Source organism: Oryza glaberrima, chromosome 2, assembly GCF_000147395.1.
Source record: "Oryza glaberrima chromosome 2, OglaRS2, whole genome shotgun sequence".
Classification (NCBI taxonomy): domain Eukaryota; kingdom Viridiplantae; phylum Streptophyta; class Magnoliopsida; order Poales; family Poaceae; genus Oryza; species Oryza glaberrima.
In genome coordinates, this window is record NC_068327.1 from 10,666,279 (window position 1) to 10,691,282 (window position 25,004).

The 25,004-nt window shown below is 41.8% G+C and overlaps 1 long non-coding RNA gene across 4 annotated transcripts; it reads right to left on the bottom strand.

Moving 5' to 3' along the window:
* Positions 1 to 2,014: 2,014 nt before the first annotated feature.
* Positions 2,015 to 6,277, bottom strand: LOC127764762 (uncharacterized). 4 transcript variants are annotated; one of them, XR_008015958.1, is made up of 3 exons: positions 5,980 to 6,277; positions 5,428 to 5,896; positions 2,015 to 5,352 (listed from the first exon to the last, which is right to left on the bottom strand). It is a non-coding gene; the product is annotated as an uncharacterized LOC127764762 (long non-coding RNA). The 4 variants fall into 4 exon arrangements; XR_008015960.1 differs by lacking the exon at positions 5,980 to 6,277 and having other exon boundaries at positions 2,015 to 5,125; positions 5,240 to 5,352; positions 5,428 to 5,937; XR_008015961.1 differs by lacking the exon at positions 5,980 to 6,277 and having other exon boundaries at positions 2,015 to 4,384; positions 4,969 to 5,352; positions 5,428 to 5,937.
* Positions 6,278 to 25,004: the final 18,727 nt, after the last annotated feature.

Genomic DNA, 25,004 nt, shown 5'->3' on the forward strand with positions numbered 1-25,004 from the left:
TATTGTAGCAGTAGTTGTTGTACACACACGTATACAAAGTTTATATATGATGTATACAAAATTTATATACACGTATACAAACTTTATATATGGCGTATACAAACTTTATATATGGCGTATACAAACTTTGTATACGTGTATTTTTGGTTTTTATATACGTGTATGTATAAAAATAAAAAATACACATATATAAACTTTGAATACGCGTATACAAAGTTTGTATATACCCATATACAAACTTTGTATAGATGTATACAAAGTTTGTATAGGCGTATACAAAGTTTGTATACGTATGTATAAAACGAAAATAACTGAAAAAGATACGAAAAGAAAAAAACAGAAAAAACCAAAAAAAAGGAAAGAAAAAAACAGAAAAAAGAAAAAAGAAACCGTCCACCAGAAAAAAAAATTTCCACGCGCCGTCCTCCACCCTCCTCCCCGCGCGTGACACGCGTCCAGTCGCGCGGGGGAGGGGGCGTGCGACTGAACGCTAATTAGCGTTCTCGTTCGTGCTGCGGTGGTTGAAGGCTGAGTGCAGCGAACAGGCTAGCGTGGTCGGCCGGTGAAGAAGAGCCGAGGCCGATGGGCGGTTGCGTGGTCGCGCTGGCTGGAGGAAGTCCGAGGGTGGCGCGAAGAGCCGCAGCGTCAACGGTGACCGTTGTCGGGAAGGCAGAACTTGACGCTGTGGCCGCCGCGTCGTTGGTAGGCGTGACGACGAGAGCAGAAATCACCGCTTGGACGGCCTTGGCAGTCGCGGCCGAAGTCGCGTTGATGAGAGCCGTGGCGGCGGCACGGTCGTCGGGTGAGGCCGAGTCGTCGGGCCAAAGGACCTGCCGGATGGCAGAGGTAGCAGCGTCGGTGTATGGAGGCGACCGCCGCGGTAAGAGCCGTGTCGTCGACGGACGACATGGGCGCCGGCAGGAGAGAGAGCCGTCAGCGATGAGATTTTAGGGTTTAGCGGAAGCGATTGGATCGGGAGTATCTGATACCATGAAAGCAGGGATAGCTCAACGCGATATCGATTAATCACGGAACATGTGTACATATATAGCTACATCCATACCAGAATCTCTCAACCGATGTATAACAGAATCGGGAAGATTGGATAGGAGATCGGCAAAAGCAGAAAGAAGATAAACATGCTATTTTATCTTTAACATATTTGATTTACAAGACTTGTCAGGGGCCTAGGAATGCCTTCAGTTTTCGACTTTTTACAAGATAATAGTGGGTAAAATGAGAATATGCTTGCAATTAGTACTTGCCTCATAATGTAATTAGTAAAACAAAATGGCAAAATTTGCTACAAGACACACAAAAAATGTGTAATTAGCTCACCCCACCGCCCCGCTCGCGCCGACCTCGCCGACCTCACCCCACCGCGCGCGTTCCCGGCGAAGGAGAAAACGAAGAAAGAGAAGTGGCAATCCGGGTATTTAGGAAAATATCTCATCTCTTTTGACCCAGAAATAATAAAATAATATGACCAGTGTCCTAAAACCAATTACACTATTTTTGTAGTGTCCATCAGCCATGTCACGTTTTCGCGGTGTCTCCCAGCTAATTACATGTTTTTTGTGTGTCCTGTAGCAAATTTTGCCAAACAAAATTCCCCAAATGGTGGACTGATTCTCGTACTTATAATGGTAGAATTTCCTTTCAGTGCAGTTATTGGTCTTCAGATTGAGCAAAATTATTGTTCTCTCTGTCTTGATCTTCAGTTTGAGCCAAAATTACGGTTTTCTCTATAAGTCATATTTTGCTTATCGAGGACATTGTTAAATGTGCCATGGCATTTTAGCATCTGATACATGGGCTTCTGATATATACGCATGCTGTGCTAGCCATTACCTCTAACCATATCATGTTATTTAATTTATAGCACATGATTGAAAATGTATTTTAACATGAATGACTCGTAACGATTTAGAATTTTTCTAATTTATATTTAATAAACCATGGCAAAATAATATGGTATTTTAAATTTTCATTTATTTAGTTGCATTGCTTGAGAATGAGTTTGAGTGGTTTGGTTGGATTGTCTAAGTGCAAATGCTGCTGTCATTTGTGGAAATTGGAAAGATTGTTCTTTGGTGGGGGTTCAACGTCACTCTTTGCAACAGAACTAAAAGCATGCATAACCAGGAGGATATATAGCAGTTAATCACATAATTTTCTTATTATTTTGTTTGTTGCTCTTTCATGTCAGATACAACATGTGTCCCTGACGTTTCTTACACTTCTTTGTGCAGATTTCTCATCAGGGGGATATGTTCTAAGCTCAAAACTGGACATTTCTATATCGCTAATATATAGATTATGTATTTTGAACACTGCTAAAGTGTTATTAGTAAACCTACAAAATTACAAGATTAATTAAAATTGACTTCATTTATTAGATACAATATTAACAAAATAGGTAAGAAAAAATAAAAACTGAAGATCAATGTTTTTAGCCATTTGTTAATTACTTAATTTCATGACTCCAAAACGAAGTTTAGTTTGGTCTTACAATTTTATATGGTTATCTAATTCTTACTTATATGTGTGCGTTTTAAAAGCTTTTGAGTATTTTTTGCAATAGTTTTCAAGTTTATAGATGTTTTCATGTAAACCCTTGTCACTAGCTAGAGTCAGGCATTCATTACTCCATCGTACCCTGGTTCTTTCCCAGCGGCGGTGCTAATTCAATCCCACCAATATACCGAAAACACAACACACCTATGCCCTCTCCTTTCTCTCAGCAAAAAGTATTGGCAGTTCGCACTTGGTATATCTTTACCTATTATTAGTAATAATGCCCGTGCAAGGCACGTTTTTCCAATGTATATTTAAAAAAGTAAAAGTATGGGAAGAAACAGTGCTTGCAAGGGCATATTTATAATTGACTTCAAAAAAAATGGCAATGGTATGTCCACACATTGAATTCAGATACATTCCATGTAGTTCTAAAAAAAAAAAATACTCCCTCCGTTTCATAATGTAGGTCATTCTAGCGTTTCCCACATTCATATGGATGTTAGTGAATCTAGACATACATAAATGCCTAGATTCACTAACATCCATATCAACGTGGAAAGTGCTAGAATGACCTACATTATGAAACGGAGGGAGTACATTCCATGTTCAACCTTAAATGATAATAAGAGTATATTGTTTACACACATTGCAATGGCTAAGGTCAGTCACTAAACCCACACAAACCTTACATTGTCTGGAGAATTTCTAAACTTCCGGTACTTGAGCTATGAGAAATTCATAACTTTAATTAGCTCACAGCAAATTAAAACATTGAACAATATTTAGATGCTTGTCGAAGTTCAGATTCTAAATTCAGATGCTCCTACATCATAAGGACAAGTCAGAAACTAATATGCCAAATGCTCAGAAAATAATATATGAAATGTTCAAACACTAATCTGGCAAATGTTAGACATCTATGGTTCACACATATTGCAAGGACAAAGACTCCAAATATAGAAAATGAATAGCATGTTTGAGGTATATATAAAGAATTTGTCATCAGCATGACAGAAAATTACAGCATTTTTTTTGTTTTTTTGGAGGACACAACATGAGATGTGATTGGAAATTTTTTTGCTCCTAGGAAATTTGTAACAAAAAAAAGGAAAGTGTTCCACATTTCTAAAGGCTGTCAGGAATTATTAACTCAGTACATAACCAATAGTTCACAGGGAAAATATATATGCATGTTTATGTTGAATAGAAACAATACATTAATTACACTACACAGGATGCCATATAATGCAAGGACAATTTCAGAATGTTGTCAACCAAGTTCTTGAGCAATGCAAGCCCAAGTTCAGACCATGTAAAACTAAATTCAAATTCATATATAAAGTTGTATGGCACACAAAGACTATAAAGCCTCCTAATTTTGGTTGGAGCAACAGCAAACATGGTTGGGTAGAGTTCAGCGAATATAAATTCAATAGGAACTTAACAGTAGATTATAAGGAAAATGACCTGTAACTCTTTGAATTGAGATTGAGCAGAGAGAACCATCAGCATACATAAGTAAAATGCAAATTTCAGATAATTCACAAATAGTCAATAGTGTTGTGGTATGCATGTGGCAAACAAGAACATTCAGGTAGATAATTTTGGGATTTCATATGTGTATAAGCATATGAATGTCAAATATTATTCTGACAGGGAATTATGTGTAAGTAATGGTGTCCTTCAAACCTGCAATCGTGATTAACTTGCTCCACTTAAGTCATGTGCATCACCTTCCCTGATGCCATCCTCCAAATCTACAACCCCGATTAACTCGCTTCATTGAAGTCATGTGCATCACATTGCCTAATTCCATCCTCCAAGCATGTGGTCAGAGATGCCACCAGGCTTATATGAAGGTTGCCTCCTCTCGCAAAGAAGGAAAAAAGGACCGCCTCTTAGCAGCATGTGACAATAGCTAGGATAATCCCGGATCAATGCCAATATAAAGATGAAATTATGCATGTTGTAGCAGTGCTAGACTTCTGGAGCATCATGGAATGTGTTTTGGTCGTGTGCCCCTGGGTAGAGGTTGGGGCTATAGCACATACTTGTGCCCCAAAATAAAATATCTTATTTTTCTTTAATAAAAGTTCATCTGTTTGGAGAATATATTTGTCCTTGGATCTACCCAAAACAAAATTTGAAGCGTTAGGACAAAATCACCAGAATTTTATCAATTCACCGGCAGCTGCTAGCTAGGAGCACATAAGGCTTGTTAATGAAAAAGTAAACACTCAAATTCCTAGCCCAGAAAAAGGAAGAAGTTATTCCTATTCAGAATCAGAGTTGTTCCATGCCCCCTTGCATACACTAAGCTGAGTTTCTTTAATATGTTTATACTACGCAAATATATGTATGTACCTTATCTGACCAGTGACCAATAACCATAGTAAAAATTAGTAAAAACTTAAAGCAAAGAAATAATCCTGCACATATGAATATTACCTTTTTGTTGTGCCTATGGAGTATATTAATTCATATATATCAACCAAATGCCAATCAATGATAAATAGCAGAACAAAATCTCCTTGACCCTTCTCATAGAGCATCTTAAAGCCAAAAGCCATCATCTGACAAGGGCCTATAAAAAATGCCTTCCATCCTGTTCACCCATCCCCAGCATATCCGTATAAGCTTGTATTACGACAATTTTATAGTATCCCTAGCTAAAGAAATCAAATGGTGGAATGCAGTATCACTTGAACAATTCTCAAACCTGTACAATATAATTTCTCTATAAAGTAATCTGGAAGAGACGCAGCATGGCAACTACAAGTCTACAATGTTAGTCTGAATGGAGCAACACCAGTCACCTTGATAGGATATAGCCTGCAATGATGCACATATGGATCGATAAGAACCGAATCACACCATTAAGAGGAGAGATTTAATATATGTGCATACCCTTTCAGCTGAATAAGAATCCACACAGAAGACTAATGGGGATTCAGAAGAGTCAATTTGAGTCAATGGGGTCTCACTCGATCTCACCAGCAGAAGAAATTTTGAGGCACGGCTGGAAGTACCTACGGCAGACTATGCCCCTCGTAACGGCGGCAAGACCGGAGGCGCGACGTAAAGCTGGACCACCGGAGAACGACGGAGCAGTGGCGCTGGCGGAAGGCTGGACCACCGGTCGGCGACGGGGCTGTGGCACCAACGGAACCCTGGACCAGCAGGTCCAATTGTGGTGGCGAGCGGCACGGAGGCGGGGCGGTGGAGGGAGTCACCGGCGTCGTCGGCGAAGACGGGAGCGGCATCGGCGACGACAGGAGCAGCGGAAGCGGCGACAGGAGGCAGGAGCCGATGCGGCAGCGGTGGATGGAGGCACCGCGCGGAAGGGGAAGGAGGCGGCGACGAGAGTCTTTTACCTCTGCCATAGGAAGTTGGAGGTTACCTATGTGCCAAAAAAAAATTTTGAGTCACCTATACGCCATCACACAAACTTTCGTTTACCTTTTGTTAGAGAATGAGCTCTGACATGTGGGACCCATGTATGAAAATGACTAAATTGCCCCTGAAGCATTTTCATCTCTACTCCTCCTCTCCCGAGCAATTTCACCCTAGCCTAGCCGCCGCCTCTATAGCCGCCGCCGGTCGTCGCCGGCGCCGGCACGCCGCCGCCGCTGCCTCGCCTCGTCTCGCGTCGCCTCGCCAGATCCGGCGGCGCGCCTAGGCCGGCGCCCCCAGGCCGGCTCGGTGCCGCAGGAGTACCTCGGCAACTGCCTCCGCCCTTGCTTCGTGGACGTCGACATGGCCGGCCTGCTCGGCGCCGGCGGCGTGGTGACGGCGGCGGCGGGCATCGGCGCCGCCATCAGGGGGCTCGACAACGGCGTTCTGGACGGTGCCGATGGGTGGTTCCAGAAGATCGTGTCGCTGATGCCGCACCGGCCGATGTCCATCGCCGGCTCGCGCGGTACGCCGTGTACGACACCGACTTCGGGCTGGACCGGCCGATGAAGGTGGAGCTCCTGTCCATCGACAAGACGCCCGGCACGGTGTCCATGGCGGAGGCGCGCGACGGCTGGGGCGGCATCTAGATCGGCGTGGCGCTGCCGGAGTCCGACATGGCGCGGTTCAGCTCATGCTTCGCCGACGGACTGAAGCAGCTGTGAGGACGAACAGCTTGTTGCATTTATTGCTTTCTTGCTGCTACATATTGTTGCAGAGTTCAGAGTTTGTTCAGTTTGGGTGTGATTCTGTAATGCTAGCTGTTGCTTGAATGTTGATCCTATAACCAAGTATTATTTCTGCTTTTTCTAAATTTTTTTTTGCATTTTCTTATTTATCCACGCATTTTTTTCCTTATCTTTTTACGAATTTTCCTTATTTTTTTCATATGTTCATATTTATTTATGATTTTTTAAAATTTATTTACGAATTTTTTCTTATTTATTCCCTGTTTTCTATTTATTTCCATAATTTTAAAATTTATTTACTAATTTTTCCATATTTATTTCCTGTTTTAACTTTATTTTCAATTTTTTAAAATATTTACTTTATTTCATTTTCCTTCAACCTACATTTCAGCCTCTATGCGGTGTGTGAGCCGATTTCTCTTTCAAATGTTCAATGTTCCATTCAAAGTGGCTGAAATAGAGCAAGGGCAAAATAAACCTTTAAACCTCTATTAGTCTCTGTTAGTGCTGATTCCATCTAAAGTGGCGCATAGGTAAACGAAAGTTTGTGTCATAGTATACAGGTGACTCAAAACTTTTTTGTGGCATACACGTAACCTCTAACTTTCTTAATGGCACAGAGGTAAAAGACTCCGGCGATGAAGGCGGAGAAAATTGTGTGGTGGAGGTTGGAGAAAAAGGACAGCATGCCACTCCATATGGTGGGTTTCGATAAAATGCCACCCAATATATTGCAAAGGATAAAATGTCACTCAATAGGTTATCTTTGGGATATTTTACCACTTTGAGGAGGTTTAAGACAAATATGCCCCTACTTTGGAGAGAGAGAGAGGAAGGGAGAGAGAGCCGGAGAGGGGAGTCGAACGGCGGCGGCCGTGGTCGCCGGCGGCGGGCGGCGACGAGGGAAGAACGAGCACCGTCCGTGCTCCCGCTAGCGGCGACGAGGAGAGAAAGAAGACGCCGATAAGCGCACGGGGTGGCACCGGAGGGGGTGAGCGCACGCGCGGGCAGCGCTGTAGAGCCCTCCGCGTCATCGTCGTCGCCTCCTCCTCCCTCCCGTCGGCATTGCCCTCCTCCCCCATCGCCGCCGCCGTCTTCCTCCCTATGACCACGGCCACGGGCGGCGACGAGGGAAGAACAAGCACCGTCTGTGCTCCCGCTAGCGGCAACGAGGAGAGGAAGAAGACGCTGGTAAGCGCGCGGGGGTGGCACAGGAGGGGGTGAGCGTACGCGCGGGCAGCGCTGGAGAACCCTCCGCGTCATCGTTGTCGCCTCCTCCCTCCCATCGGCGTTGCCCTCCTCCCCCATCGTCGCCGCCATCTTCCTCCCCCATCACAGTCGTCGTCTTCCTCCCTCTTCGCCGTCGTCTTCCTCCCCCTGTCCACCCATCGCAGCCTACCCCCGTGCGCTCGCCACCCGCCGCCGGCGAGCATTAGCGTCGTCCGGGTCAACCTTCCGCTCCTCCCTCTTCCTCTCTATCCACGGCCAGGGGTATTTTGGTCTTAAAATCCCTCAAAGTGGCAAAATATCCTGAAAGTAACCTATTGAGTGGCATTTTATCCTTTACAATGTATTGGGTAGCATTTTATCTAAACCCACCGAATGGAGAGGCATATTGTCCTTTTTCTCGTGGAGGTTGGGAGGAAATCATGCGATTTTGTTTATGTATTCGAGTCATAGTATCCACAGTGTGGGCAAGGCGATGGTGGGAGGTGGGACAGATTTTGTTTCTGTATCCGAGTCATGGTATCCCCAGTGTGGGCAAGGCGATGGTGGGAGGTGGGACAGATTTTGTTTCTGTATCCGCCTCCAGATCGCTCTCAATATTTTTTTCTCAGATCGATCGCATCCGTAGCACCCAAATTTTCTGTCCGATTCCCACCCAGATAGCTCCCTCCCAAATATATACCTAACCTAATTAAAAAAAATTTCGTCCGCAACATCATAAGTCCAACAAACAACAAATCATCTAGAGTCCGCATCAAATAACACACAAAGTTTTAATCCAGTTCAGGTTAGATCCCAAATATAAGAATAGAAGAACAGCAAACGGAGATAAAAAAAACAAATCAAACAGAAATCGAGCAGATTTTTCCATAGCCGCCTCTGCTGCCACCGCCTCCCATGGCCAAAACCGGTGAGGGGGCGCGGAGTGGCCGCCGGCAGTGGCTTGCCGAGCTGCGCTGCCGACGCCCGCCACCACCGTCGTTTCAGCCGAGTGAGGGAGGCGAGAGGGGGCAGAGGGAGCCGCCGCCGCTGTCGCCGGATCTGTCCTCCGCAGCCGCCACCACCACTGGATCCACCCATGGCCGCCGCGAGGCCGCCGCCGCCGCTAGATCTGCTGCAGGAGGGAGGCGAGAGGGGGCGGAGGGAGCCACCGCCGCCACTGCCGGATCCACCTCCTCCCGCCGACGCCGCCATCGCCACCGCCACCGCCGCCGGATGTACCGCGGGAGGGAGGTGACAAGGGGTTGAGAGAGCCGCCGCCGCCGCCGGATTCGTGCCGGAAGGAGAGCGCCGCCGGTGGAGGAAGGGGGGAGTGGCCGAGGGGAAGCGGCGCTGCTGGTGGGTCCCCTCCCAGTCGCCGCGCCGTGCCGGTGAGACAGGAGGAAGAGGGGGAGATGGAGCGGCGGCGCCGGTCACCGGTGGAGGGAGGGGGAGGGGGAGCGGCGGCGCTGGTGGGAGGAGGGTTGGGGAGAGGCGCTGCCGCCGACGTTGTTTTGAGTGAGAGAGAGATGGGGAAGAGGAAATGCTTTTAGGGTTAGGGTTTGGGCTGCTGAGTATTTGTATAGATCGGGATCAATCAGGACCGTCCATCAGATCGGATGGCTACGGCTTCTCCCGCATCGGGCCGGGCGCCGTTCCCAGGCCGCCCACACTATTGGGCCACATGTACGCTCCGCACAAATAAGTTTACTTTATGTCCCTCAAGTTGTCCCCGAATTGTTCCCAGGCCGCCCGCACTATTGGGCCACCTCATGGACCGCATGTACACTCCGCACGGAATAAGTTCACTTTAGGTCCCTTCAGTTGAACTTTTTTTATTTCAATATGTAAAACTAAACCTTAATCATCTAATATTTTTATATTTGTTATAATTTTAGTTTTTCGTTGCAACGCACGGATATTTTTATAGTATATACCGAAATCAGAAATGCATGTACTGGTACAAACTCTTCCTAGGTTGCAAATTTGCTCGACTATATATGAATTCTTGTAGCCGCACTGTTAGCTAGCGCTAAGGCCATGATTGAGATAGCTAAACACGTTGGATTGATGGATAATCTATTTTTTTTATGATATCTATTTAAGGGATAAACGAATAAATTAACTACAACAAAGTTGAAAAGATGCTTTAGAAAAGTATTACAATAAAAATTATATTATAAAAATTTTGCACGAAACAAACCATCTAAGAGCTTGGAAGCATGCAAACAAAAACCTAGAATCCAGAATCATGAAAGAACAGGGCCTAAAAGCTAAAGCTACCAACTTGGGGTCTCTCAGCCTTGAAACATAAGAATGTACTTGCTCTGAGAGTTTGATTGAAGAATCACAGATCTCTGATGCCATCAAATAGTACTGCTAGACTTCTCTTAGAAAACAAAAAAGAAGCACTGTGTGCTAGATTAGCCTGTTGTTTGGATCTACCTTAATTTTAATTTTAATTGTCAGGGAGATAAAAAAAAGAAAGAGAAAAGGAACTGTGCACGCTGCACATGGGCAATCAGGGAGGGAGGGAGGTTTGGGATGTTTTTCTGAATGATTAATCTAATGACCTAAAATAATGTGTTGGACGTTTAAGTTAAAACCAATGATAATATGTTTTGTTTTCCTATCATCATTTTTAGGATTTTGTCTGATTTAAGAGAACAACGTAACATAGCGTTTATAGAATGTATAATGAACTTTTAAAACCGCACGCTGCACGGAGGAGGAAGTGAGGGAAGGAGGTTTAGGATTTTTTTTTTAAAAAAAAAGATAGATCTAACGACCTAAAATAATGTCTCAATTGATTTAAAATAATGTGTCCATCAATTTAAGTCAAAACCGATTGTTGGATGTTTTGTTTTTGTCCATAATTAAGAACATCATGTAGCGGATTAGAAGCGTTTATACGATGTTTAATTGACTTTTAGCATACGATGTTTAATGGACTTTTAGCACTGCATGGGGGTAGGAGGGAGGGGAGGTTTGGGATTTTTTTTTTTTTGGAAAAAAGTAGATATACCAACCTAAAATAATGTATCCATCGATTTAAGTCACAATTTTGTGGATGTTTTTATTAAGAACTTACCAGATTCTTCTCTAATTTAATAATGTTATGTAGTGGCTTAGAAGCATATATAAGATGTTAAATGGACTTTAACATCATACACGGGTGGAGGGAGGGAGAGATGTTTGGGTTGTTTCCTTTTATTAAAGGAAATAACTAACGACCTAAAATAAGAAACTGATAGTCGAATACTTTGTTTTTCTTAGATTTTCTAGTATTTTATCTAATTCAGTATCACCACGTAGTGAGTTAGAAAACATTCTTAAAATGACATAGGGAGAGCCGCTAGACATAGTAGATAGAGGTCTATTTATGGGTTTTTTGCCCATAAAAATAATTTTAATTTGTCATGAAGATAATAAAACAGATGAAGTAATGCAAGGAAAGTTCGGGATGGGGTTTCCGGATTTTTTTTTTTTACAAAATAGATATTACTGTCTAAATGGTTGAAAATCGATGGTCGATTTAATTTATTAAAGTGCCATTTAGCGAATTAAAAGTGTTTGTAGAATAGCACTTAACGAGTCAAATTTTATTATATGCTAGCAAATTGCCCGTACGATGCTATGGAAAGAATTAAATCAATGCAACAATAACATTCGGAGGAGTCAAAGTCCTGCTTTAATTAGCTATTACATCAGTAACAACCCGCGGCCCCCAAATCCCGTCGCCCTCCTCGCAATCGACTCCCTCACCCCGATTCACCGCTGGTCTCCTCCTCTCCGCTGCACAATCCTCCCTCCGTCAATCGCCCCCTCCCACCCTTTGCCCTCTTCCACCTCCGACTGTCACGTCGCTGCCGTCGTGTTATCCCGCCGCCGGTACTGTGGATCCCCGATCCGTTGCCCGCCTCCACTCAGCTGTCGCCGCCTCCGCATCCGGGAAGACATCGCCACCACTGCCTCCATCCGTGCTGACCCCACGCTGTCCATACCCACACACCGCCGGTCCAGTGCATGGGCAGTGCTTACAGCGTAGCCCTATACTCCTATATTCATCACAGTACGGTAGGTAGTACTACAAACAAGGTGCATATCAGAAAGCGCTGACCCCACGCTGTCCACACCGACACACCGCCGGTCCAGTGCATGGGCAGTGCTTACAACGTAGCCCTATACTCCTATATTCATCACAGTAGGGTAGGTAGTACAAACAAGTGCATATTAGAAAGTGATTTTGCACTTCAAAATATCTATTTGTGATATATTATATAGTGTAAATCAAGTTTAACATATATGAGTCAGTGGCGGACGTAGGATTTTATAAATAGGGGCATGATAAACTAATCTATTTATAAAACAATAAATTATCTAATTGTTATAAAATATTATCTCTAAAGAAATGTAAAAAATCCAATACATCATAAAAAAACTAGACTAGAAATAAACTAAATCTTATTTTTTATATGTAGATTTCATTGTAACTAGACGGTACCCCGCGCGTTGCCGCGGGTGAGGACATAGCCATATATGGACATAGATGTTATATTCAATTTTATTTGCAACCACTTATCCAATCAAATGTGCAAACATCACATAGATGGGCAAACATGCTAAACTTGATTAATTTATTTTATATGTATAACTGACTTCACAAGTCCCAGAGATGATATGAAGGGAACTCATTTTACATGACAAAAAGGCAAGATATATATGAAAGGATATATTTTTTTAATGGGCATCAAAGTGCCTAATATCAAGCACAGAGGTAACATGGAAAAGAATCAAAGATAAAACTCTTACATTCCATGATACTTAAGGTGATGAACCCTGAGTTCCTCTCGACACTCAAGGCTGTTCTTGGCCCGATCTTTCGGTGAGTTGATGATAACTACGATTTGGAAGAAACGTTGACGACCCGACTACAACCGTACAAGACGTTGCGTTGCGCCTTAGCGATCGATACACCTCTCCGTGGGTCGTTGATCTTGCCGATGCAAATCAACCTTATTCTTGCAAGCAAATCGAAGAAACAAGCAAGAACAAGATAAAAGCAATCTGAATTGCAAATAGGAGTTAAATACGAATGATAAGTTGGGGTTCCGAAGAACAAGCAGACGGACGGTCTAGCCGACACGCGCGCTGCAAGCAAGTAGCAATGGCTAAACTTTAATCTATCAAAACCCGAGAAACCCCGAAGGGGTAACTAGCTATATATAGGGGTGGGAGGACGACCTAGGGGTGCCTAGGGTCGTGCTCCACCAGCTTGGGGCGCACCCCACATGGGCCCCACCTGGGCCGGGGTCCCAAATGAAGTTACAAGCCCATAGGCCCATTATAGGTGACGCAGCACCTTGTTCCTGTGATTCCGGCCACACGAGATGGAATTCAGAGAAGAGGCTAGATCCGTTAGAAAGAGGGCTCCGAGAGCTTTCCATCAAGTACTCACTGGCCGAAAACGGAGGTCGTATGCAGATTCGGTGGCCGTTTGAAGTCAGCAGTGTAGTAGGTGGCCGAATCGGATTCCAGCACTTGGTGGACTTGATCTTGATATCATCTTGTTCATCCATGATGTGAGCTATGGTTGTATCTATAGTAGCCATGGTCACATCATCCTCCCCTTCTTCACGGAAAACCGTCCTCGGTTTTTCCATATGGTGCTCGCCACATAGTCCATTCAAAATAACCTGTTTCATCCAATCAAAACTAGAGAAACTCGAAGTTGTGTGATTAGCAATAACATGTTTCTCTAAATCCGAAGAAATGAAAACTCTAGGCACCAAATATATTCCTCTATCATTATATTCGCCAAAGATATGGAAAATAGCATTAGTTGGACATGGCAAATCAGACTTAGCAAATAATTTCTCCCTTAAATTATCGAGCTCACAAAAATCATCACCCTGAACATAGCCCAAAATATTTAAAGATGATTGCAATTGAAGTTCATCATTCTCGCTGGACGTGTGAATAACATACTTAAATTCAGTACATGGAGAATCAAGATTAAAAGTAGCATGTTCATTCACTAGTTGTGGAATGGATATAAGTGAAGTACTATCGCACAACTCTTCTTTATCACAAGGAATAGAATGCAAATCAACTTGTGACAAAGGCAATTCAGAAGTAGGTTCCACTAAAGTTTGCTCTAGGTCAGCATGGAAAGTGGAAAAATGTAATTCATCAGAAGCATACTCTCCTTGAGTAATTTCTGCACCATTTAATTTACCTTTTATGCCCTCTTCAGATAATGTAGGTGCATCAGCCTTCTCCTCATTCGCGAGTGATGGAAGTGACATCTCAAACATATCGTTCTTCTCATTTTGGGGACTGTTCTGAACTTCCTGCAAAACATCAGCGATAGGAGGCACACGCATAGCTTGTTGCTCCGTTGGGTTCTCCAAAATTTTGCGCTCAACATTGCAAGCAAGCATAAACAATTGGCCTATATGATTATATGTCACATTAACAAGCCCAGCCTGAATATTGGAATTAAGCCCTCTGAAAAATCTAGTCATTGTGTTCTCATAAGATTCTTGTAAACCACTATAAGTGATACAAATTTTAAAATCATGAAAGTACTCCCTAACAGTTTTGTCACCTTGTTTTAGATGTTCAAATTTCTCAAAGAGAGCACGTCTATAGTATGAAAACACAAATCTTTTTCTCATTAGTATTTTGCATTCATCCCAAGTTTCAAGCTTATTTCCCACAGTATGCCACCAAAAAGATGCAGAACCGGTACACTTATTACTAGCAGCCTTAATCATTTGAGCATTAGAGAAATCATACTCATCAAATTGTTTTTCTACTGCTAGCTCCCAATTAATGTATGCAGCGGAATCATACTTCCCATCAAAAGATGGCAAAACAGACTCCACTCTTGCAAGATTATGATCATGTACCTTATTTGGGTCATGCTGGTCACTTGCCATGTGTTGTCGCAAGTGAAAATGTCCACATGGAACACGAACAGCTCCAAACTCTTTGTGTAACCCTGCCATAGTTAGTAGCAAACAAGAAACATATACAAGAATATATACGTTCCTATCAACTACTAGGTAGTGGAAGCTCACAAATCACACACACCCAAGCTTTACATCGAGCTCTTACAAGTTCTTACCAATGCAAGCGGAATGGTGACATACACCGACTCAAACAAGCACCCCAATGGAGGTTGGATGTATCGATGCCTTGGCAAACACTTGCTGTACGGCTGCAATCAAATCTGTGGAGCTCTGGGTAGGCTTAAATATGTAGCAAAGGAATAGCAAATGCTCAAATCAGAGAATGCAAAGTTGAATAATTGTTCAAAGTCAAGTACCGTGCTGGTCCTAGGCTAGAACGTACTAGAGACGCGAGCCTAGACACAAACGATACCACAAGATAGCACTAGGAACAACTCATGCACAACTCTGATATATGAAGTTCAGCTCAAACATAACAGTATTTTCTCTTTTCTTTCTTTCTTCTTTCTTCTTTTCTTTTTTTTTTCTTTCCTTTTCTTTTCTGTTGTTTTTTTTTGGTGCGGCTTTTCTTTTCTTTTCTTTTTTTAATGCACCTTTCTGCCTTTTTTTTCACTTTTTTTTTATTTTTTTTAACAAAAACTGACTCAAGGACCTTAATGTAAGGTTACAGGGACTCAAACGTAAACAAAAAATTTACAGGGACACAAATGTAAAAGTCCAAACTCAAAATTAAAATTATACAAAAATGGAATGCTGAATTTATACTGGTTCCGTTTTTCCAAACGGATCTCGAAACTGACACCAAACAAAAATTCACCAAGGTGTTTGACACAACTCGGAACAGGCGAAACCGACGTGAGAGGGAGGGAGTCGGACTCAGAAAGTGGGCGACAAAAGGAGATGGCGCCAACCGGTCTTCACGCGTGGGGGAGGAAATAGACTCGACCCAAGTGGAAAGTTTGGCCTTAGATGGAAACTAACCAACCTGATTGATCTAATCTGCAAAACTTCCTCCAAAAACCGATCTGTTATCTTTTCTTTCTCTCCTCTTCCTCGCGCAACAGAAACAAGCACGGCCAAATACAGACGACAAACCCTTGATGCAACTCAGCAACTCCAAGACCGACCGACAAAAGCTTCTGAAAACTAGAAAAATGGAACCTTGGTGGAAAGACGATTCCGTTTTTGTAGGTCCCGACGATAACAAAGACACGACAGCGGCGGCGACAGTGGTACTAAACGTGACCAGAACTCGAAACTCTAAACGGACTAAACGCTAAGACCAGCAACACGACTAGACGATGCAACGCAAACTCAACAAAGCAATAACTGAAATGAACAATGCAATGGCACAAATATGGCTCGGTAAATGATGCGATTTTTTTTTGTATGGCTATTTTCTGGTTATAGGAAGATAAAAACTCACCGAGCAACGAAAGCTCTGATACCACCTGATGAACCCTGAGTTCCTCTCGACACTCAAGGCTGTTCTTGGCCCGATCTTTCGGTGAGTTGATGATAACTACGATTTGGAAGAAACGTTGACGACCCGACTACAACCGTACAAGACGTTGCGTTGCGCCTTAGCGATCGATACACCTCTCCGTGGGTCGTTGATCTTGCCGGTGCAAATCAACCTTATTCTTGCAAGCAAATCGAAGAAACAAGCAAGAACAAGATAAAAGCAATCTGAATTGCAAATAGGAGTTAAATACGAATGATAAGTTGGGGTTCCGAAGAACAAGCAGACGGACGGTCTAGCCGACACGCGCGCTGCAAGCAAGTAGCAATGGCTAAACTTTAATCTATCAAAACCCGAGAAACCCCGAAGGGGTAACTAGCTATATATAGGGGTGGGAGGACGACCTAGGGGTGCCTAGGGTCGTGCTCCACCAGCTTGGGGCGCACCCCACATGGGCCCCACCTGGGCCGGGGTCCCAAATGAAGTTACAAGCCCATAGGCCCATTATAGGTGACGCAGCACCTTGTTCCTGTGATTCCGGCCACACGAGATGGAATTCAGAGAAGAGGCTAGATCCGTTAGAAAGAGGGCTCCGAGAGCTTTCCATCAAGTACTCACGGGCCGAAAACGGAGGTCGTATGCAGATTCGGTGGCCGTTTGAAGTCAGCAGTGTAGTAGGTGGCCGAATCGGATTCCAGCACTTGGTGGACTTGATCTTGATATCATCTTGTTCATCCATGATGTGAGCTATGGTTGTATCTATAGTAGCCATGGTCACATCATAAGGTCTCCAGAATCATGAATTAACTTGGAACAGGGAATTACAGCTTCAATTGTTGGTGCCCTAACCATTAAAATTTCCTTTCTGAACCGCTGCAGTTTAAGAAAAGAACAAAAATAAACTCATAATGGTGGGTATTGGAGCAAAGAAAGTATTAATCTCTCCTGTAGTTCCTCAAAGCAGTGCTTGATTATGTCAAACATTACAGTTTCACTTCCAGTCAACACAGAGCCAAAGAAAATACCTAAGAATATTGCAAGGTACAGCTATTTTACATGCAAGCCATGTCATGCCACTTTGCTGGGTCCTCTGAAAGCAGTTCAAGTGTTAATTCATATGTAAAGATTAGTATCTATTTTAGTTTTTCTCTTTATACCTATAGATTAGTATATATGTTATAATATCAGTAATTCACACCTAAATTATATTAGTATCTATGATATGTTCTAATTTACACCTAAAGATTATAGTTATGTAAATTACCAAAAAGGGAAAAATATTGTGCGCAGAAAAACCCGGGACATAAATCTGAGATGCCATAAAAAAAATATATGCCATTACAGTCGCTGAATGTTGCAGAACTACATAATCTGGTAGAAATAGAACAATAAGTTAGATAGTGGAGTCATGTTTCATTTGACTGATAACTATGCAATACATTTTGAGCTATAAGGAGAATAAGATAGATGCTGCTAGTAGTTAAGTAGTACCTCATTGGGCTTCTATCACTCTATTTTAGTTCAAAAGAAATAGTACATGCAGTTGGCTGTTACGAAGCCTTGATGTGACAAACAAAATAATTTCATATTTCTAGTATGAAGATATCAGTAGTTTAGCAACAGAATGTAAGGATAATTAGTACACGTGCTTGAAGAGACCACGAAATTGCAGCATGTCATTCTTGCCGAATTCCTGCGTTTCACCTCCCATGCAGCTGCAGAGACCAAGACAGTTTGCTCATGAGTGAAATTAAGGTGCAAAAGATAAGTAGAATAAACCTTCAGTGTTTGAACTGGATTGCACAAGCAGTGGAATTAATCCTAACACATAGATATGCATGTTTCCATATAGAGAGGTGGAAAGCAAGTCGGCTAAACTGCACATATAGCTGTGTTCTGAACATAACCTGGGTATAAGAAGCATCACTTCAGCTGCATAAAGGAGGCAGGGGCGGAGCTACCATTATTCCTGGGTATACCCAGGAATACCCAACTTTTTTTATCACAAAACAAGTATACTTCTAGTATATACACATGTACACATATTAGTGCACCTAAATCCTCAATTCTTCAATCCAAACACAGCCCAACCGGCCTCTTGCGACGCCTCCACCAACCCGACCCATTCCGTCATGACCCATCAGACATCAGTTGACCCACTTAGCCACCACTCTTCCAGACGGCCCCCTCTTGCTCTCTCTCTCCGTGACCCATCCCTCCCTGGCTCGGCTCCCCTCGCGCCACTCCCCATTTCCAAACCCTAGGCGGCGGCGCAGCGAGACGGCAACCGGCAGCGGGAGCTGGACCGTGCTATCGCGGAGGGGGAGGCCATTGCCGTGGCGAGCGGCGGCCGACGCCCACCACTCCACCAATCTCGGGCGGTCAGGCCGGTTGGGTGGCCGGTGGCCACGAGGGGTAGGGCCAGCGCCTCAGCGCTTAGACGGGAATACCCAACTTTGAAATCCTGGCTCCGCCACTGAAAGGAGGAAGATGCACGTGTTTTTTTAATTTGATGTTGTTGCCCCAATTAATCAAAAAGAAACTGAAATAGCAATCCCACACCATTTGCTAGACCCATGCAAACAGATGGACTTGCTTTCTATGCATAAGAATGTTGTGGAGAACAAAAATGTCTGCATACAGAATCTATAACTATTATTTTTACTTTTATATGTAGATAGTACTTACCTTGGAGGTAAACCAAAGAATTTCAATTCTATAGGTAGAAAGCACTGGCAACATAGCTGAATAAATTTTAAGACCGCATATATGGGAACCACAAAAGTAAGCACAAAATAGAAGGACATCTGAGCAAGCATTTTTTCCTGTCAATCCAATCTAAGTGCTGTTTTGGCACAACATATCTACCAGAAGTGTTTCTTCAGTGGAATAAACCTATTTATCAATTCATAAGAGCACAGCTGAATGTAGCACCTGTACTATAGCATCAGAAAGTTGAAAGCATGAGGCTACGAGACTGTATGGATAGAAGTAAAATAAAGTAAAACTAAAAGTTATAGTTAGATCAAACTACCTTCGTCAACCAAAACAAAGCCACGAGTCTTGCACTGCAAACTCACCAGCCAATCAATACTTGCAGATCACATTTAGCAGAGATTAAGTGATAGAAAATAAACACAAATTAAATCACTGTGAAAAATAAAGGCATAAAGGATGGCACAAACTCAACCTGAACCCTAGGAGCAACTACGACGGTGCGAAATCAGGCAACGGCGTGGTAGCCGAGGTAGACATCTAACATGGGGAAAGTTTATAGGACAAAACAATAGGGTTTATTAAGTGAATGGCAACACGGGTGAATAAATTTGAGTGCTGCATAGATGGAAACTATGGAAGTAAGCTCAAACATAAAAATATATCTGACCAAGTAACTTCTTTGTTGCCAAGTCAGTCTAAGTGCTATTTTGGTAGGTTTCTATGAAAAGGGCCAAAACATGGTCTAACATTGTTAATGTTATGATAGGACACTCTGCATAGATATCGATTGAAGAACACATCTCAACAACATATGGATTTAGAATATAAGAACACGTGAATATAACTCTGATGGGGTGACATACATATAAATGGTAGGCAATTGCTATTATATGGACTGATAGAGAGGATTTTGACATTGGACTCATAAATCCCTTCCATAGGAATGTGCCATCGCCGCCCATATATACTCTTTGCTTGTCTGATGCACACTGCAGACATTTTTACAACTATAAATATACATAAAAGGCTAGTGAATTACTTTCAGTCACACTTGTCCATTATAGTTTGTGATACGGACCAATCACTGTAGTAAACATTCACTAAATCAGTTAATTAATTAACATGTAAAGCAAGACATAATGGCTATGCACATTCCAACTGGAGCATGTGTATCTGAGGAAAAGGTAATCAACAAACAGAACATACATATGTGATCTCAGCGTTTGTGCTTAAAAAAATAACTGCAGGTATCAACAAAATATGTCATTCTAACATTGAAAGTTCATAAGCATATTGTAGGTAAAACATATGTAACCTCATATCTTTAGACTTGATTTACCTCATATCTTTAGACTTGATTTACCAACACCATAGAAAAATAGAAAAATAAAGTACAGGCTGCCGCTAATCATGCAAAGTTGATATGAAAAAGAGAAGTGAGAAAAAGGATTGCAAGGAGAACTGAACAATTAATTTGAGGAATCCAATCAGCAGGAACACCCACGTGAATTTTCACGTTTTGGTTACCACGTGCTTATGGGCGGTCGATGCACCATAAATCTTGCAAAACCAAGCCTGCGAGGAATGCAGGGAGGAGATAAAACAACGGCTACAGTTAACACTGTGACCCGCAAGAAGACACCGGCATCCGCACCTAGCACGATGGGAAGCAACGATGGTGATCACTGGCCCTGCACGGAGATAGCGACGGCTGGCCCTGAAAGCCTGAGAAGAAGGCGGCGACTCCGGATCCAGCCCCGCGAGGTCGAGGGGAGTGGAGGTGGTGAAGAGATGCCGGAGGAGCGACGCGAGATGGTCGCCGGGGGCGTAGAAGAAGCTCACCCGGCCAGCCGCGGCGGTCAAGAATGGCGGTGGACGGCAGCGGCGTTGGCCGCGACGAAGCAGGAACCCTAGCAGGCGGTGGCGAAGAGGAATAGGTAGCGCGGAAGGGGATCGACGAGGAAACCGAAGGAGAAACCAATCGCGACCTCATGGGAGGGTAGAAGCGGAAGAGGAGACGGATCGTTGACGCGTAGCAGATCAGACAAGAGGGGACAGATTGTTGACGCGTGGCAGATCAAACAAGAGGAGACGGATCGTTGACGCGTGGCAGATCAGACGAAGTAGACCACGCTGACTAGCTGTTGGCTGAACAGTAGTATAGTAAAACAATACCATGGGCAAAACTTGTAGGCAAAAACTATAAGGTTTATATGATGTATAGGCATGTACTCCTTCCGTTCCTAATTGATCATCATATTATATGGATACACCAAAATTTCAAATATGAATAAAGAATTCATGGTTTAAGTTGAAAGTTTTTAAATTTAAGTTGAAAATTTTCAAATTTGAGTTGAAAGTTTTAAAATTTTGACTTGAAAGTTTAAAAATCCGAGTTGAAAGTTTTAAATTTTAAGTTAATTTTTTTAAAATAATTGAAATTTAAGTTGAAAGTTTTTAAATTTTAGTTAAAAGTTTTCAAATCTTAACTTGAAAGTCTGCAAATATGAGTTGAAAGTTTCAAATTAGTGTTGAAAGTTTTCAATTTGGAATATGAAGTTTCTAACTTTGGGCAATCGAAAGACTTAAATTATATTTGAAAAGTTACCAAAAAAAACAACATTGATTATGCCTAATTATCCGGGAAAAGAAAACAAATCAAGAACTAACCAAGCTAGTCCAAATACTAATCGCTTTTTTTTATCGGTTTTTTCCATAGCACCGCTCGTGCGTTACGCTAACGACACATGTCCGTGCGCGCCAGTAACTCATCTCGCGCGTACGTGCTAATTAGTCTTCTCACATTTACTCGGATAACAAACTCGATGCATGTACCATCCCATTATTTCCTAGCCAATAGCAAATCAAAACATTGCATGATTGTTATAAATACTTTGTGCAAATCAAAACATTGTATGATGATTATAAATACTTGTGTGCATGGATGCATGCATCAATGTAAATTTATCGAATGCACAAATAACGAATAGACTTAATGAATGAATACAAATATGATGATCATTTGGAAATATTCTAAAAAAATATATGATGATCAATTAGGAATGGAGGGAGTAACTAAATGTCACAACTCACTCGAACAATATATATAGTGCATTATGATTATTGGATTCATAACAAGTGTTGATCACTAGTTCATCCAAAAAAAATATGACTATATCGTTTAATATTATTAACTTTTATAGCATTCTAGATAATGTTTAGCAAAAATATCTTTCTCTTAAAAAAACTAGTCAGATACCTTTTATAAATATAATATCATTAACAAAGATAATAGTTATTGTTTCCTCATGTAAAAACATAGATAATATATATTACGGAGCACACATACATGTGCTAGTTGCTACTCCCTCCGTCCCTAAATATAAGGGATTTTAGTTGAATGTAACGTATCCTAGTACAACAAATCTGGACAGGCTTTATGTCTAGATTCATTGTACTAGAATGTGTCACATCTAACCAAAATCTCTTATATTTAGGGATGGAGGGAGTAGTATTCATGTGCAAGTAATAGTGCTGGTTGTAGTAATATTATTATCAAAAATAAAAAAGAATGAGAAAACAAGAAGAAGATGGAACAACAGAAGAATATAAGGTTAAAGTTTTTAGTTTCACACCATTTACTACAAAGAACAATTTTAATAATATTAGTATATTATCGATTAATGTGAGTATATACCATACCATGAATGTGAGCAACCACCCTCATGTGTTTGCGCTAGTGACTAACCTCCTCTTTTTCTTACTTCTTTCGAAGTTCTTTGAATGTATTTAGGTAACAATGTTTTGTTTTGAATAAAAAAGAAACAATTTAACTAGATTATTTTTTAGAGAGAATCCATCGTGTGCCGCTGACTTTGTCCCTGTTCTATAATATATCACTGAGTTTGTTAAGTTCTACAATATGTCATTGTATTTTGCTTAAATTCTATAATATACCATCACCGTCCATTTAGATTCCATTAGTACTTAATTTTGTCCTAATGATCGAAATATCCCTAGGAAATAAATTTCCAAAATTTGGCCGAAAATTCCGAAATATCATATTATAAACGAGACAGAGAAGTTGCCCATCTCAAACTTTGTAAGTTGTACAATCTGTATGATAAAATTGTATAATGCTAACGGAGGCCAACTAGATGACAATGGTATATTATAGAAGTTAAGTAAAATGCGATGCCATATTAGAACTTGACAAACCCAACGACATATTGTAGAGCAGGGACAAAATCAGTGACACACAATGAATTGTCTCTGTTTTTTATAGTTGTTCGGTTAATTACCTATCTACTATGACGCGGCAATTTTAGAAAAAAGTTAAATCTTATACTATAAGTCCATATCTTACACATTAAATTACATACACTTATAATATAATTTTCAAAATATAAAATACCCTATTCTCATTTTATAGGAGAAATATGGAAAATGATTTATTATCTATTTAATTATGAGAAAAATATTAGTTCAAATTAACATATATGTAGAAAATAAAGAACAATATGAAAGAATTATGGAAATACCTACTAATGTAGTCATCATATATCATGCAATGAGAAAAGAAGACCATAGTCGAATGCTTTATTATTGAGCAAAAATGATGGTATTATTTTTATCATCTTTTAGAGGAATCTATCTAACCATAATTAATTAGCCCGTGTTAGTAGAAGTCTGTATCGTCATGCATCAATATATCATGAGATTATTAGTTATAGCTAAGTACACCGACCCAACCATACTTAGCATATCACAAGACTATCGGGTAATGGACAATTATCTTTAATTGTGCTAGAGAAAAAAGTACTCCCTCCATCCCATAAAAAACCAACCTAGTACTGGATGTGACACATCCTAGTAAAATGAATCTAGACATGCATATGTTCAGATTTATTGTACTAGAATATGCCACACCAGTTCTAGATTCATTTTTTGTGGGACAAAGGGAGTAAATTACAGTCCATACTACGTATTCTTAAAAATTCTTAAAAGCTTCATATAATGTTATTCTTTAACCGTTCTTTACATTTACACAATAGCTAACTTTACATTTCAATTTGGACCACCTTATTCTATCCATCTCCAAGTCCGGTGACTCAGCAATCACTCCACACATTAACTATCTCTCTCTCTCTCTCTCTCCATTTTCTTTTTCCCTCCGATAGTTGGATAACCGATAGATCTAGCAAGAAGGAGCCCAGATATAGTTCCTTCGCTCTTCGTCAGGTCAGCTTGTACCTCCCAAAGTCCATGTAAGCCCGACATCCCCGACCTCAACGGCAACCATAACAATAGTGTGCATCACGATAGGAGAGGAGAAAAAGATATGTCGGTTACTAGAGGGTAAGGCTGCGCATGTAAAGGCAAAGAGGAGGAACGATGGTGGCTCATGGAGAAAGAGCGGTGATGGCGGTGCAGTTAGTGGTTGCTGGTGGTATGAAGAATTTGTTGTCGACACAATCACTTAATTTTTCCTTAAGTATTGATGATACATGGGTCACCAGTTATATAAAGAAATAGTCCTAGCTAGTTTTAAAATAATAAAAATATTGACTGAATTGACCAGGTCATGGTTAGTCTTTTCAATTTAGGCCATATATCTTTGCAATTATTTGCAACATGGACCAGGCTGAGAGAGTTGGGCTGGCTGCTACGATGACTTTTCTAGTCCAGCCATGTAATTAACATCACGATAAGCTCGAGCGAGCCTCGATCATCACGCAAACCAGAAAGGGGATCGGCGGCGCTGGTGAAGTTAGGAGAGGAGGCGGTGGCCAGGAGCACAGGACAGTACAGCTTAGAGAAAGATTAGAGCCACATACATTTGGGAGGAGTTAATGGATTGATTCATGCTTGCTTTCTCGGTTATTTTCCCAGCCTCCACCTCCAGTGGCTGTTGGCGCCGCTGCCGGACCGGGACAGGTAACGGGATTACGATTTTCATTTGGACAGAAGCAACGGATG